This window comes from Miniopterus schreibersii (genome assembly GCF_964146895.1).
Source record: "Miniopterus schreibersii genome assembly, chromosome: 12".
NCBI classification, from domain to species: Eukaryota; Metazoa; Chordata; class Mammalia; order Chiroptera; family Miniopteridae; genus Miniopterus; species Miniopterus schreibersii.
In genome coordinates this window covers 19,958,417-19,972,649 of record NC_138112.1, presented here as the reverse complement: position 1 = coordinate 19,972,649, position 14,233 = coordinate 19,958,417, and positions in this window count along the sequence as shown.

Below are 14,233 nucleotides of genomic sequence, written 5' to 3'. Positions count from 1 at the left end.
CTATCTACCTTGGTCTGAAATGGAAAAATAGGTAGTTATCTGTTTTCTTACCTGTATCTCCCCTTCCCTTCGCCTTTCCTGATCTACATATATGCCCCTGCGTCTGACCATTTCTTCCCACCAGAGCCACATTGGTTTCTGTTTTTGGTACCCTTGTTGCCACTCAAGGAAAATTTAGTTTGTTGTGTTATAATCCCAAACTGCCTTAAAAGACCATCATTTAAGGTATCAAGGCAATAAAGGATTAATTGTGGTTGCAAATCCCTTCCACTTACAGTAATATAATAAAATTTAATATAATATAATAAAAAATAAAGTTTAAAGAAACAAATCTGAAAAGGAGAGATGGATATGTAAAGGGATGTTGAATAGGTTAGTAACAAGCATTTGTATAATCGTGATTTCTTTCTGAATGGGGGGGGGGAAGAAAAAAAGTGATAGCAATGATGGCAGATTTGTTTTTAAAACTATTTTTTATTGAGATGATTTCAAGTTTACCAAGAGCAGCTGTGTGGTTTCTGTTACTACTGAAAAACAATAACAAAGATGACAGATGCTTGGTATTTGATGCCATTCTGAAATTAAGAGAAGCAATGGTATTAAGCAGCCAAGTAGCTCTTCTGTTCCCCCTTTTATACATGCTGTCTTTTGTGTGTCTATCTGACAAGGTATCTGCCTTCATAGTAACCTTTCTGTTGCCTATAGAAAGCCTCAGTTCCCCCCTTGCTGTTTGATTTCTATAACCTCATACAAGATTTACAAGGGAAGGCCCTGAGATTTTTTTGGTATAAGTTGACACAAGTAATAGAAAATCGTCAGTATGTATGTGAGGGGGGGAAATGTACAGATTCTAAATGTACAAATTGCATTCTTTATAAAAGACTTATTTGATAAGGCTTTCATTGTACCAGGCATGTAAAGAAACTTTGTTGCAGAAAAGTGTAAGGGTTCCTTGGCAACTGAAAATGAGAGGCTGCATTTGATCATACAACTAAACACCACTATATATTTTTAATTTTCATTTAAGTATTTAGGACTACCTTATTTTTACTATACTACAGATATTTTAACAAATCAAATAAAATTTAAGGCAATATGGAAAAATCAATTATCCATGAATTAATTTTAACCTATATTTGTACCCTCATTAGTAGAATCTCCTTTTTTTCCTAATCTTAATAGGGAAAATTGTGTTTCATATATTAAATAATAATAAGTCTCTTAGAAAATTACCCCCTTTTAATTTCAGTACTTTGTTCCTTTAATGTGACTATAAAATTTTTTCATTCATTTATTCATCTCAAATATTTATCTGCCTACAAATATTTACCTACTCCATAACTAAAACTTTAAATAATCATGCCCCAATTTCTTGCAGATTTGTTTGATCATGAACTTGAAATTAAATCTATATATTTTGTATGTTAAAAAAATGACTCTTATGGCCATAGAAAAGAAGGAAATCTTACCCTTTGTGACAGCATGAATGGACCTGGAGAATATTATGCTAAGTGAAATAAGCAAGTCAGAGAAAGACAAGTATCACACGCTCTCATATGTGGAATCTAATGAACAAAATAAACAAACAAAATAGAAACAGATTCATAGAGAACAGACTGACAGCTGTCAGAGAAGAGGGTGTTTGGGGGCCTGGGTGAAAAGGTGAAGGGATTAAGCAAAAAAAGAGAAAGGAAATAGACACGAACAACAGCGTGGTGATTACAGAGGGAAAGAGTGTGGGCGGAGGTAGAGGGGTATAGGGGAGAGAAATGGTGTTGAAAGGAGACTTGGCTTGGTGTGGTGAGCACACAATACAATATACAGATGATGTATTACAGAATCGTACACCTATAATCTTTTCAACCAGTGTCACCCCAATAATTAAAAGAAAAATGACTTTTGTACATTAAGTTGCTTTAGTACTTCTGTGATCAGTGAGATCATGGAGACGCTCGGCTAGATTGGTGATGTTTGATGAGTTTTAGCATACAAATGGGTTTTTAAAACCAGAATTATTTTGAGGTTATAATTTAGATATACTTACAGTATATAATATTTATTAATTTCTATAAACACACAACAGAAATAATGTTTTGTTGACATATTCCAGATATACACAATACCTTTATATTACCTGGAGATGATTTGCTAGTTTAAAGAAAAAAAGAAAAAGTCAAATGCAAATAAAAGTAAAGAGTTAAAGAAAAATCTTCAATGATGATTATATTCTAAAAGTAATAAAATATCAAATACAAGGATTTTATCTTAAATTTTCATAAAATTTTCCCCAAAGTAATGAACGTTTTATTGGATTCCAAAGATGTCTGTCCTTTAATTAGTGTCTCTTATTTTTACAGTCATCATGATAGATGCTTCAACATAAATCATATTCTACAGCTTGATAGAATTGCCTCCTAATCAGGCTATTGTCATCATTCTTGCTTAAATAGCTGGAATATATTGATTTAGCCTAATTACATCCTAATTAGGCTAAATCAGATTTGGGTTGACAAAGAGCCCTGCAGGTATTCTAAGGAGGACATTAGTTTTCAAGGGTTCAACACATTTCTTCTCCGGTTCATGACAGTATGTAAAGTTCCATAACATTTAAAAAAAAATAATGCACAAAAAGCTTCAAAATAAGTATGGACACATGGACATTTTTTTTTTTTTTTTTTACCAGATTATGACACCTTTTTTTTTTTTTTTTAACATAACTTCATAGATTTCAGAGAGAGAGAGAGAAACATCAATGATGAGAGAGTCGTCATTGATCGGCTGCCTCCTGCACACCCCGGACTGGGAATGGAGCCCGCAACCAGGGCATGTGCCCTGACTGGGAATCGAACCTCGATCTCCTGGATCCTAGGTCAATGCTCAACTGCTGAGCCATGCCTGGCTGGGCCACTGCTGTATATACTGAGATTCGCCCATGGTAACACACAACAAATTATTTTGTTTATTTCCCTGTGAATCTGCTATCAACAGGGAATTAGTCTGTGGCTCAACAAAAGGATTAACTTGGTGCTAGAGTTGTCCTCAGATATAATGAACTTCCTCCAGAAATACTGAGTTTTGCGTCACTGGTGGAGCTAAAAGATTGATTAGACGGGTTGGTTGAGATGCCCTTTCCAACCGTGAGGCTTCATGGTTCTGCCACATGGAAGGGTGGCAGGGAGAGCACTGATCAAATTCCCACACAGCCATGGGAATGCTTTCAGAAGCTCTCATTGACGCACTCAGGAATAGCTACTTACTAGATGTCAGGCTCTGTTCTAACCTTTAGCAGTCCAGCTTTTGAATAAGTAGGTGCTTTTTGGGATGTGAGCCTTTTATTTGATTTCTCTAGTTTCAAAGAACCATATTTTGCCACCAAAATATACCCGATTATGGAATCTAAAAAACATCATGACAAATCCAGAAAGAATTAGACCACAAACAGAATGAGACAGGTAATATGCCTCTCAATGACTTTTTGTATTGAATTTCACAGGGATTTGTGACTCTTCCGCACTTCGGACAACAGATTGGCCTTTTCCTTTCCTCTCCTTTTAAAATTATTAACTATGTTGCAATAAAAATGATAACAGGTATCATTTGCTACGTGGAAATTACTTCCCTAAATGATTTACAAGTACAGTGGTACCTCGGTTTCCCAATGTCTCCGCTGACGAACATTTCGGTTTCCAAACGCCATAAACCCGGAAGTAAATGCTTCGGTTCTCCAACGGCCTCGGAAGTCGGAAGTGGAACATGCCCCCCGGCTTCCGCTGGGGGCAAATCCTGAGGCCCAGCTGTCGGCTGCGGGTCCCTCGATTTTGAACGTTTCAGAACTCGAACGACTTTCCGGAATGGAGTACATTAGAAAACCGAGGTACCACTGTAGTATATAATTATTCCTCATAGAACTATAGTATATACTTATTCCTCATAAAACTATCGTGCTGTGGTGTAGGTAGTAAAGTAACAGTATCCCTTTGTACTGAAGAGGAAACTGAGGCATGGAGAGACTAACTTGTCTAAGAATAAGCAGCTGTTAAGAAATAATACATGCCTGGCCGGGCGTGGCTCAGCGGTTGAGCGTTGACCTAGGATCCAGGCGATCGGGGTTCGATTCCCGGTCGGGGCACATGCCCGGGTTTCGGGCTCGATCACCAGCAGGGGGCGTGCAGGAGGCGGCCGATCAATGACTCCCTCATCATTGATGTTTCTCTCTCTCTCTCCCTCTCCCTTCCTCTCTCTGCAATCAATAAAGATATATTTTGAAAGAAAGAGAGATGATACAAAAAGGCTATTAGAAAAAATAAAGCCATGTATTAACTTCATACCGTATAACCTTTCTGATAAGAGAATCTGCCTGCCTGGCACATGGACTCTCATTCTGGTTTTTCAATTTTGAAACATGACAGAAGGAATTGATGACAGTGAGATGGAAGAAGGCACAGTGGAAGCTCCTAAACGCCTCACCAACACGGATCTGCCCATTCTTTCTGATTTACCTTCATGGACTCCTCCACCTTCGCACTGGAATGAAGGTGTTCCTTAGAATCCTGTCTAGCTCCTCTACTCTTCTAGTCTCTCTTGCCGCTGAATCCCAAAGGGATCCGATCCCAGATATGGATTCTATCACTACTCTAAATTTGTTTGAATCTCAACCCCAGATTTCCAAGTAAGATCACTTTCCTGGGTTCCAGTCAGCATATCCAACTATCTAGGTCAATTGAAATCTTGAATTGTATTTTAAATGTTTTGTAATAATTTTCTTTTTATCTGTAAAGTTAATTTTTGTTAGTAGAAATGGCATTTAGCTATTTCTCTAATTTTAAGAAAACCTACATAATCTTTATTATATTTGTTTAATTAATTCACACTATCCCAGTGAGGTCACAGCAAACTAATTATTACTAAGGTAAAATTAACCTCCTATGTCAACATAGATTCGGATTTAGGTGAATATCGGTTTTCTATAGTTAATTTTCTAACAAACATAGTTTTGTAAAAATACTTTAAATCTCCAATTTACAAAGGAGTTTTTGAATTTATTATTTCAAGCTTTCGGGACTACTGGGGTTTTTTTTGTATGTGTGCCATTTTTAGGAAATGCAAACCCCCAAATTGTGATGGGTTCAAATAAGTGTCGATGAGTATTTCTGTCACAACTCGTGTGTAAATAGTCACCAAATCTTTCTTTTTTATCTCATTAACAAGGTGTAAATTGAAATCTATTGAATACAGGGATGGGCAAAGTAGGTTTACAGTTGTTCATATGGAAAATAATGCGGCAATCAATAAATAATAATACAAGAATAAACTCTGTGTTTCACATAATCACTCACAACTGTAAATCTACTTTTGCCCACCCCTGTGTGCGTGTGTGTGTGTGTGTGTGTGTGTGTGTATAGGGATATAACTAGATTACCACTCTTTGGACTGGATCTGATTTAGGCTATATGAGCACAATTCCCAAACTGAAAGAGTTTAGTTGTTTTCATCTCCCCATAAATTTTACATGCCATTAACCTAGATAATTAAAATCTAAGTATATGAAATATCTAGGCAAATTCATCAAAAAGGGAAAGTAGATTAGAGGTTCCCACCCCAGGGAGGGGGTGGATGGAAAGTTATTGCTTAATGTGTAGTTTCCTTTTGAGATTACGAAAATGTTTGGAGATAGATTGTTGTGATGGTTACACAGCATTATGGATGTAATAATTATTAGAAATGGAAAATTTTAAGTCATATTTATTTTACCATAGTAAATAAAACATTTTTGACCAAAAAAAAAAAAAAGAGGTAATGGTTTGTTGTGAGATTTACATTCTTAAAACATCCGTGACAATAGATGTCCATTTGTTTGGGTTTCTAATTAAAATGCTAACAGAGATTACAGCGCCTGACTCCTTCTAAAATTTTTAGCCAAGATGAACGAGAGAGTTTGTAGATGAGTCTAATAATTATCTTTTTGCTCAATGGTGTCCAAGAAGAGGGATAATGACTGCCACACATGTCACTTGTTGGCTGTAGATATAAACAAATCAATGGAAAGACTAAGTGGAGAATTGTTATAAAACCTATACATAAATTCATTCATTGGTAAAAATCACTTATTTGACAAACATCTTAAAAGTATATGCATAAAATTAGGTAGGATTAGGTGGGATGGGATATATTAAGATAAATAAGACATACCCCCCTTCAGGAATTTAGGGTCATAGTGTATCTTCAACATTAAGGTCATGTTCACTAGTATTTTCCACATCCAACAATAGGATCTTGGACACTGTAGATAATGAAGACCTTGTGATAAAATCTCTTAATACATAGTAAGCAAATTGTCTTGGGTGGTTAAACTACCTAGATATACGTACCTTACATAGAATTTTCTTTGAAACTAACAATATTATCACAGAGTTCTAGTTAATTTCACAAGCTACTCTGAGTAACAGTTATTAAAAAGTATTATAAAGTGTGACATAATTACCTGGTTTTTGTTATGAATTGAATTAACTTTTAGAAAAGTTTTATTTTATTTTATTTTTTCCTTTGAATTGAATTTATTAGGGTGATATTGGTTAACAAATTATACAGGTTTCAGGTGAACAATTCTAGAGCAGTTTTATTTTATTTATTTTTTTCTTAAAATATATATTGATCTGAGAGAGAGGAAAGGAGAGGGAGAGAGAGAGAGAAACATCAATGATGAGAGAGCCATTGATCGATTGCCTCTTGCACGCCCCCTACTGGGGATCGAGCCCGCAACCCGGGCATGTGCCCTGACCGGGAATCGAACACCAATCACCTGGATCCTAGGTCGATGCTCAACCAGCCGGGCAAGAGCAGTTTTAGATTTATTAAAAAAATACGGGGAGTTCCCATATACCCTTTCTTCCATACCATCGGCCCACCCCTTACATTTTACCCAATTATTAACACCTTGCATTAGTACGGCACTTGTGTTACAATCAGAGAACCAATAATGATACATTGTGATTATCCAAGGTCCGTAGTTTACATTAAGATTCACTCTTTGTGCTTTACAGTTTTATGGGTTTTGACAAATGCATAATGTCATGAATCCACCATTTCAGTATCACACAAAATAGTTTTACTGCCCTACATACCCTGTGGCCCACCTCTTCACCATTCCCTCTCTCCCTCCCTCCCTCCCCTAAACCCTTGGCAACCACTGATCTTTGGACTCCCTCTAGTTTCCCTTTTTCCAAAATGTTATAATGTCAGAAGTCTAGATTGACTTCTTTTACTAAGCAATATGCACTTAATTTTTCTCCATGCCTTTTCATGGCTTACGTCATTTCTTCTCATCACTGAATAATATTCCATTGCATGGATGTACCACAGTTTATACATTCTCCTGTTGAAGAGAGGACATTTTGATTGCTTCCAATTTGGGGGCTGCTATAAACATTTGTATTTAAGTTTATGTGCGGACAGAAATTTTCAACTCATTTGGGTAAATATGTAGGAGCGTGATGGCTGAATCATATAGTAAGACTGTGTTTAGCTTTGTAAGAAACTGTCACACAGTTTTTCCAAAGTGGCTGTAGCATTTTGCATTCCCTCTAGCCATGAATAAGAGTTCCTGCTGCTCCGCAACCTCAGTGGTATTTGGTGTGGTCAGAATTTTAGCCGTTCTAATAGATGTGTAGTGACCTCGTTGTTGTTTCAGTTTGCAATTCCCTAATGATATTTGAAGTTGAGCATCTTTTCATATGCTTATCTGCCATGTAGATATTTTCTTTAGTGATGTATGTGTTTAGATCTTTTGCCCACTTTTTGATTGGATTATTTATTTTCTTATTGTTAGGTTTTAAGAGTTCTTGGTATATTATTGATATAAGTCTTATTATCAGATATATGTCTTGCAAATATCTTTTTCAAGTCTGTGGTTCCCCCCCCTCCATTCTCTTCACAGTGTCTTTTGCAGAACGGAAGTTTTAAATCTTAATAAAGTCCAACTTACCAATGTTTTCTGTATAGATTCTATTTTTGATGTTGTATCTAAAAAAGGTCATCACAGCCCAGCCTGCGAGGCTCAGAGGTTGAGTATTGACTTAGGATACAGGAGATTGCAGCTCGATTCCTGGTCAGGGCACATGCCCGGGTCGCAGGCTAGATCCCCAGTTGGGGGCGTGCAGGAGGCAGCCGATCAATGACTCTCATCATTGATGTTTCCATCTCTCTCTTCCTCTCCCTTCCTCTCTCTGAAGTCAATAGAGATATACTTAATAAAATAAAATAATAAAATAAAATAAAAGTCATCACTAAAACCAAGGTCACCTAAATTTTCTATTTTATCTTCTAGAAGTTTTACAGGTTTTCATTTTACACTTAAGTCTATAGGGCATTTTAGTTATTTTTTGTATGGTGCATGTAAAGGTTGTGTCTAGATTCTTTTTTTTTTTTTGCATGTGAATATCTAGTAGATCTAGCATCATTTGTGCAAAACACACACACTTATACACAACGCAAAACTCCGATCAAATCCCAAAAGTGTACAGCTAGCAGACAAAGACATAACTCATACTCCAGTGACACATTTTAAACTGGAAATCAGTTATAATTTTTCTATGTAGATGGTTTTGATTCTAACATCATTTGGAAGCACAGAATATCTTGAAATCTTAAATTTTGGCAAAGAAAGCACAAGTTTAAATCTCTGGAGAAAGTTCAAACAGCTTTGAAAAAGGACCTTTTAGATGGAGCAACATCGCCATCTTGTGGTGGTTTAGAATACTGACCGCTTTTTCATGGCATTTTGAGTTGACATTTGTAGGTAAAATACAGCTAACTTGATTTTCATGGGAACAGAGGAGAGTAATCACACAGAACATAGAATCCACAATTTATCAACCATTAAAAATTTTCATCAAAGCTAAAAACTACTTAAAAAAAGAGTTACACTGTAGTGGATTCAGAACCACATTCGTATCTACATTTTCTTAAATTTGTTGCCTAGATATTACTTTTAAAAATATATATTTCAAGCACTCTTGTTATTTTCTTGCTATTTACAATATAATAAGAAATGAGGATCACTACCATCACCACCACCACCAGTGCTTACTTTGCTACACTCCCTTCCCTCAGACCAGGACCCTTCTTGCTATAAATACGTACAGGTCTAAGCCTCTGAAAACACATGCTTAGGAATGCAAATGTGTTATTTGGTATCTGACTCTGTTCTGCATTATTTGACATTTTTACTGTTGGTTTGGCTCTGTAGTGTATGAGGTTTTATTTTTAATTAATCCTGGACTTTGCAGCATTCACTGAAGTGGCTCTGCTGTGTCAAAACTGTGTAACTAGGAACATAAAAGTAGGGAACATGAGATATAGCCCCTGTGCATCAGATGCTTACAGACTTGTTGAAGACATAGACAGGCACACAAGAACCACATTAGAGAAAACAAGGTAACAAGTTATTTAAAAAAAATATATTTTTATTGATTTTTAGAGAGAGAGGAAGGGAGAGAGAGAAAGAGAAACATTGATGTGAGAGCAGAACATCAATTGGCTGCCTCCTGCACGCCCCCTACTGGGGATTGAGCCTGCAACCTGGGCAGGAGCCCTTGACTGGAAATCCAACCAGCAACCTCTTGGTGCATGAAATGACATCCAACCAACTGAGCCACACTGGCCAGGGCAGCTAACAAATTATTTTGAAATGCCATGTCACATTTTATAGTTCTTTCCTTCTATCATTCAATTTATCTGATAACTCTGAGGAAGGATTTACTGGAAACTTATTATTTTCATAAATACTGTACTAGGTGCCTTGAAGGACACAAGTAAAAGGTACAGGGAAAAAAATCAAGATCCTTATAATCTAGTTGGGGTGACTAGCAAAACTGTCTTAGAGAATATAAATGCCTACAGCTACACATAATACACTGAAGTTATGAATGGAGAGGATGGGAGGTATTATTTGTCTTTATCACGTTTCTCATGCATATTTTGAATATATATATTTTTTAACTTTTTAAAATTAAATATGGTCAACATACAATATTATACGATTTTCACTTGTCAGATCTATTTTCTAATTAGTTTCTAAATTTTGAAACAAAATTTATTGATTGATTTTTTTAGAGAGAGTAGAACACTGATTTGTTGTTCCACTGATTTATGCATTTCTTGGTAGCTTCTTGTATGTGCCCTGATTAGGGATGGACCCTGGAACCTTGGTGTATCTGGATAATGTTCTAAACAACTGACCTACCTGGCCAGGGCCTCTAGCTAGTTTTTTTTTTCTTAAAGAGTGACCTTGGTTGTCCTGTCTTAATTTCTACATATGATTTTATGCTCTTCAGCTGCAGCTTCTATTTTCCTGCACGTGATTTTAAGGATTATAGACACGGAGGTGGGGAAAGAAGACCATTGCACCCCAAAATGCTAAATACTTGGGTGAATGAAGTAATGCTATGGATTTTTTTTCTTCAGCAGTATCTGAATTTTCTCCACGCCTCCTCTTCAGTCTACTGGAGATACCCTTGTGAGAACTTCCAACGGTGGTGGGTTGTTTCCTGCCACAAGGAGGCAGGCCAGGAGCTGCGTGTGGAGCCCGGCTGCAGAAGGCCCCTGAGACAGTGCGGGAAGCCGGGATTTAGACAGCTGCCACATCTAGTAGCCTAAGGTAGGTGCTGATGTTTTTTAATTTTTATATTTTGGTTCGTCTTTGATTTGAATGTTGTAATTCCCTTCACTCACTCCAATCTTAAGTTCAGATGCAGAACCTCTTCTGCACTGTGACAAAGAAAGTTAATCAAAATCTGTGTTTAAGCTTATAAAGGAGAGGAGAGAGCAGTAACTTGAGTCTCTCCTCCAGAAAATCCGTTTTACTTGGCCTGGGGCGCAAATAGCCCGTAGAGCACCGCAGCTGATTCTAATGTACTGTGCAGCCAAATTGAGGACGGCCCTGTTAGCGGCCGCAGCTGCAGCTCCGAGGTGATTCAGAAGTTACCGAACTGTGGGCATCAGAGCCAAGAGTCCAGGGGCTCCATGGATAGAAGGGTAATTGTCGCCCAGACTTAGGAAAGAGCAAAAGAGTAGTGACAAGAGGGTCTGAACGCTGTGCTTCCTGCTGAGAGGGAACCGGAGATCCTGCTAGTATGTATGATCTTGGCCTTTTGGGCTTCATGATAATTCCTATGAGGAACAGTCTTCAGAGAGGAAGAAAATTACGGGAGTCACATGATGTCAGGAATAATCATGGCGACCTTTGATAGCTATTAAGGATATTTCCCAAATTTGTGATGTATCAACGAGTAAGAAAGATAAAGTCTGAGAACCTTTCCAGGTAGAAAGCGCGTAAAGACACATAACAAGGAAACATTATGTGAGATTACGGACTGGGAAACACGCTGCTCTAAAGGCCACCATTGGGTAGTCGGTGACATTTGCATATGGAGAGTGGGTTCGTTAGTCATGTTGTATTAATATTAAATTTCTTGATTTTTGAACATCGCGTTCTTGTTCTGAAAGAGAATGACCTTATTCTTAGGAAATACACACGAGAGTATTTAGAGCAGGGCTTATATTGTCTCTAAATTGATCTCGAATCGTTTAAATCAATGGCATAAACAAAATCTATACAGAGACGCTAGAAAAGCAAATGGGGCAAAAATGACACAATTGATGAATCTGGATAATTGGTATCAGAAATGCATTTTACTGATCTAACTTTTCTGTAAGTTTGAAATTATATTTTAAAAAAGTTACCCCCCCCCCCAAAAAAAAAGAGACAACGAATCGACATGAGAAGAGTCCCTAAGAAGAGAATTGAAGGCAAAGACAGGGACGCTGGGGTGGGAAGGGCTTGGAACATGACAGGGACACGGGGCCGGTGCGGCTGGGCAGGGCTGCAGGGCTGCAGGGCTGCGATGGGGGCGCAGGCGGGGCATCGGGCGGCTCTAGGGGCTGTGCGCGTGGGCTTCATTCTGAGGGGAAGTCGCTGTAAGTTCTGAGCAGGATGAAACACGAGGCACTTCACAGTTAATTCCAGGGAAGGATTTTTTTTTTACTGGAGCAGCTTAGGCTACACAACAGCCTCTGACTCGTTCAATAACTGTATCTACAAAACAGGGAAAACACATAGCCAGGCCTCTTCGAGCCTGTTTGCAGGAGATGGAGGATGCTGGGGGAAAACCACACGGGGACTCGGGGTGAGGGGGGGTCAGCCAAAAACAATAGCTGCCCCTGCCAGCACCTTGCCGTGCCTGGACGGCCCATCACACCACAGATCCTGACCCGCACTGCAAACCTTCATTTCACGCTCACGGTTCTAGAGACGGTCCAGTCCCATCACAAGGGATCCCACCCTCGACGCCAAGAGCCACGGCAGAAGCCTGCACTTGAACCCTCCCCAGAGGGAGACAGCCCGCCCGGTTTCTCTAGCCCGTCCCCATAGAGATAATTCTCTCACAGGCTCAGGCTTGGGGGTGGCTCCTCCGGCCCCTGCAGTTGAAGGCCAGGCAGCAAGTTTGGGATGGGAAGGGAAACGTGAGCTTGTGCCTGAGCCCGCGTGAACGGCACCCCCTTCCGCAGCAGCAGCCCCCTCGCGCCTGTCGTCAGGTGACGGCGGCTGGCTGGCTTTCTCAGACGGCTCCCAGCTGTGCCGGCGTTTATGCTCACACTGGGCCTAAACCTTCTGTTTATACCCACATTCTGGACTTATCATGAGTACATTTTAAGACAGCACAGAGTCAGCATGCTGGGGGACAGGGACTTGTGGGGTGCCCAGGAGTACGCTGAGCTAATTTCCGCAGACTTCTCTTTGTGATGATGGGAGAATGCAGACTATATGCCTCTTACTCCTAATCCTTGGCTTGCGTGTGTGTGTTCCCAGTTAATCCCGTTCCTTATAGTCTTTTTTTTTTTTTTAAATATATTTTACTGATTTCAGAAAGACTAAAGGAGAGGGAGACAGAGAGAGAAACATCAATGATGAGAGAGTCATTGATCGGCTGCCTTCTGCACGCTCCCTGCTGGGGATCGAGCCCCCAACCCCGGGCATGTGCCCTGACTGGGAATCGAACCCCAATCGCCTGGATCCTAGGTTGATGCTCAACCGCTGAGCCACAGCCGGCAGGCCCGTTCCTTATGTTCTTACACACACTGTGGAATTTGTCTTCACCGACCTTCAATTATAATAAAAATTTCCTGTTTCAATGAAGAAAATGAATACAGCGATGCCCCTCTCCTGTAAGGGGCCCCACCTCTGCTAGACAGGCCGATCAGAGCTCTCCCTGCCCGGCTGGTGTGCTCCTTTCCTCCGGGGGACAGGCTGGGCTTTCTCAGGCTCTGCTCCCCAGCAGTATCCCCCTGATCTGCCAACCTCAATGCTATTCCCAAGAACGAGGGTTCCCCTTCAGAAGTATAAAGACAGACTCTGCATATTCTTTTTCCCAGCACGTAGTCTCCTGATCACAGAATGTGGCCTCTGTAAAGGAGACGGACTCCATGTATCTTGGATATAACTGCACCCCTCATCCTGCCACACCCTCCACCCACCATTTCTCCTCCCAGTGACAGAGGGGGGCACGCGACCCCACATCAGGGCTGGCAGACCCTTCCTCAGAATCCCTCTGCAGAGTTTTTGGAGATGTGCTCTTACAACTGGAGCTGTTAGTCAGGTACGTTGCGAGGCTTGGGGTGCTGGGCCCCCCATGCCCGCCGAAGGATGGGGCTCTGATAACAGTGAATGTGCATTTCATCCAACTGTGACTCAAGGCAGTGGTACCTCTGGACTTTCCAGCCAAGTGACCAAAAAATATCCCTTTATTATTTAAGTGAGAGTCTGTCGTGTGCAGTCCTGAGTCCTGCCTGGTCACACCAGGGCTTCCCTGCCTCAGCTAAACACTTCTCTGGCAGGTGTATGGAGACTGGGAATTGCCTTAGGAGTTAAGCAATCAAAGCGTCTTCTTGGCCAGGTTGGGGTTTTCCCTGGCGATTAAACTCCTTTAATATCCTATCACATTGCTGGTGGGTTAGATTCTGAGGAACCTCATGCGCTTATAACAAATGCCAGAAATCTTACTGATTGTGATCTCAGAGTGTGGACTCGGCCTTTGATGTTTCTGTCTCTGAGCAGCAGAGGTCAGGCCTTTCCCCCAGAGCTGGAGGCCCCAGCTGGGTATTTCTGTCTTTGTTCCTGCCTTTAAAACAATAGTCAGAAAGGGGAGACATATAGATTTTATTCTATGAGAATCTTATT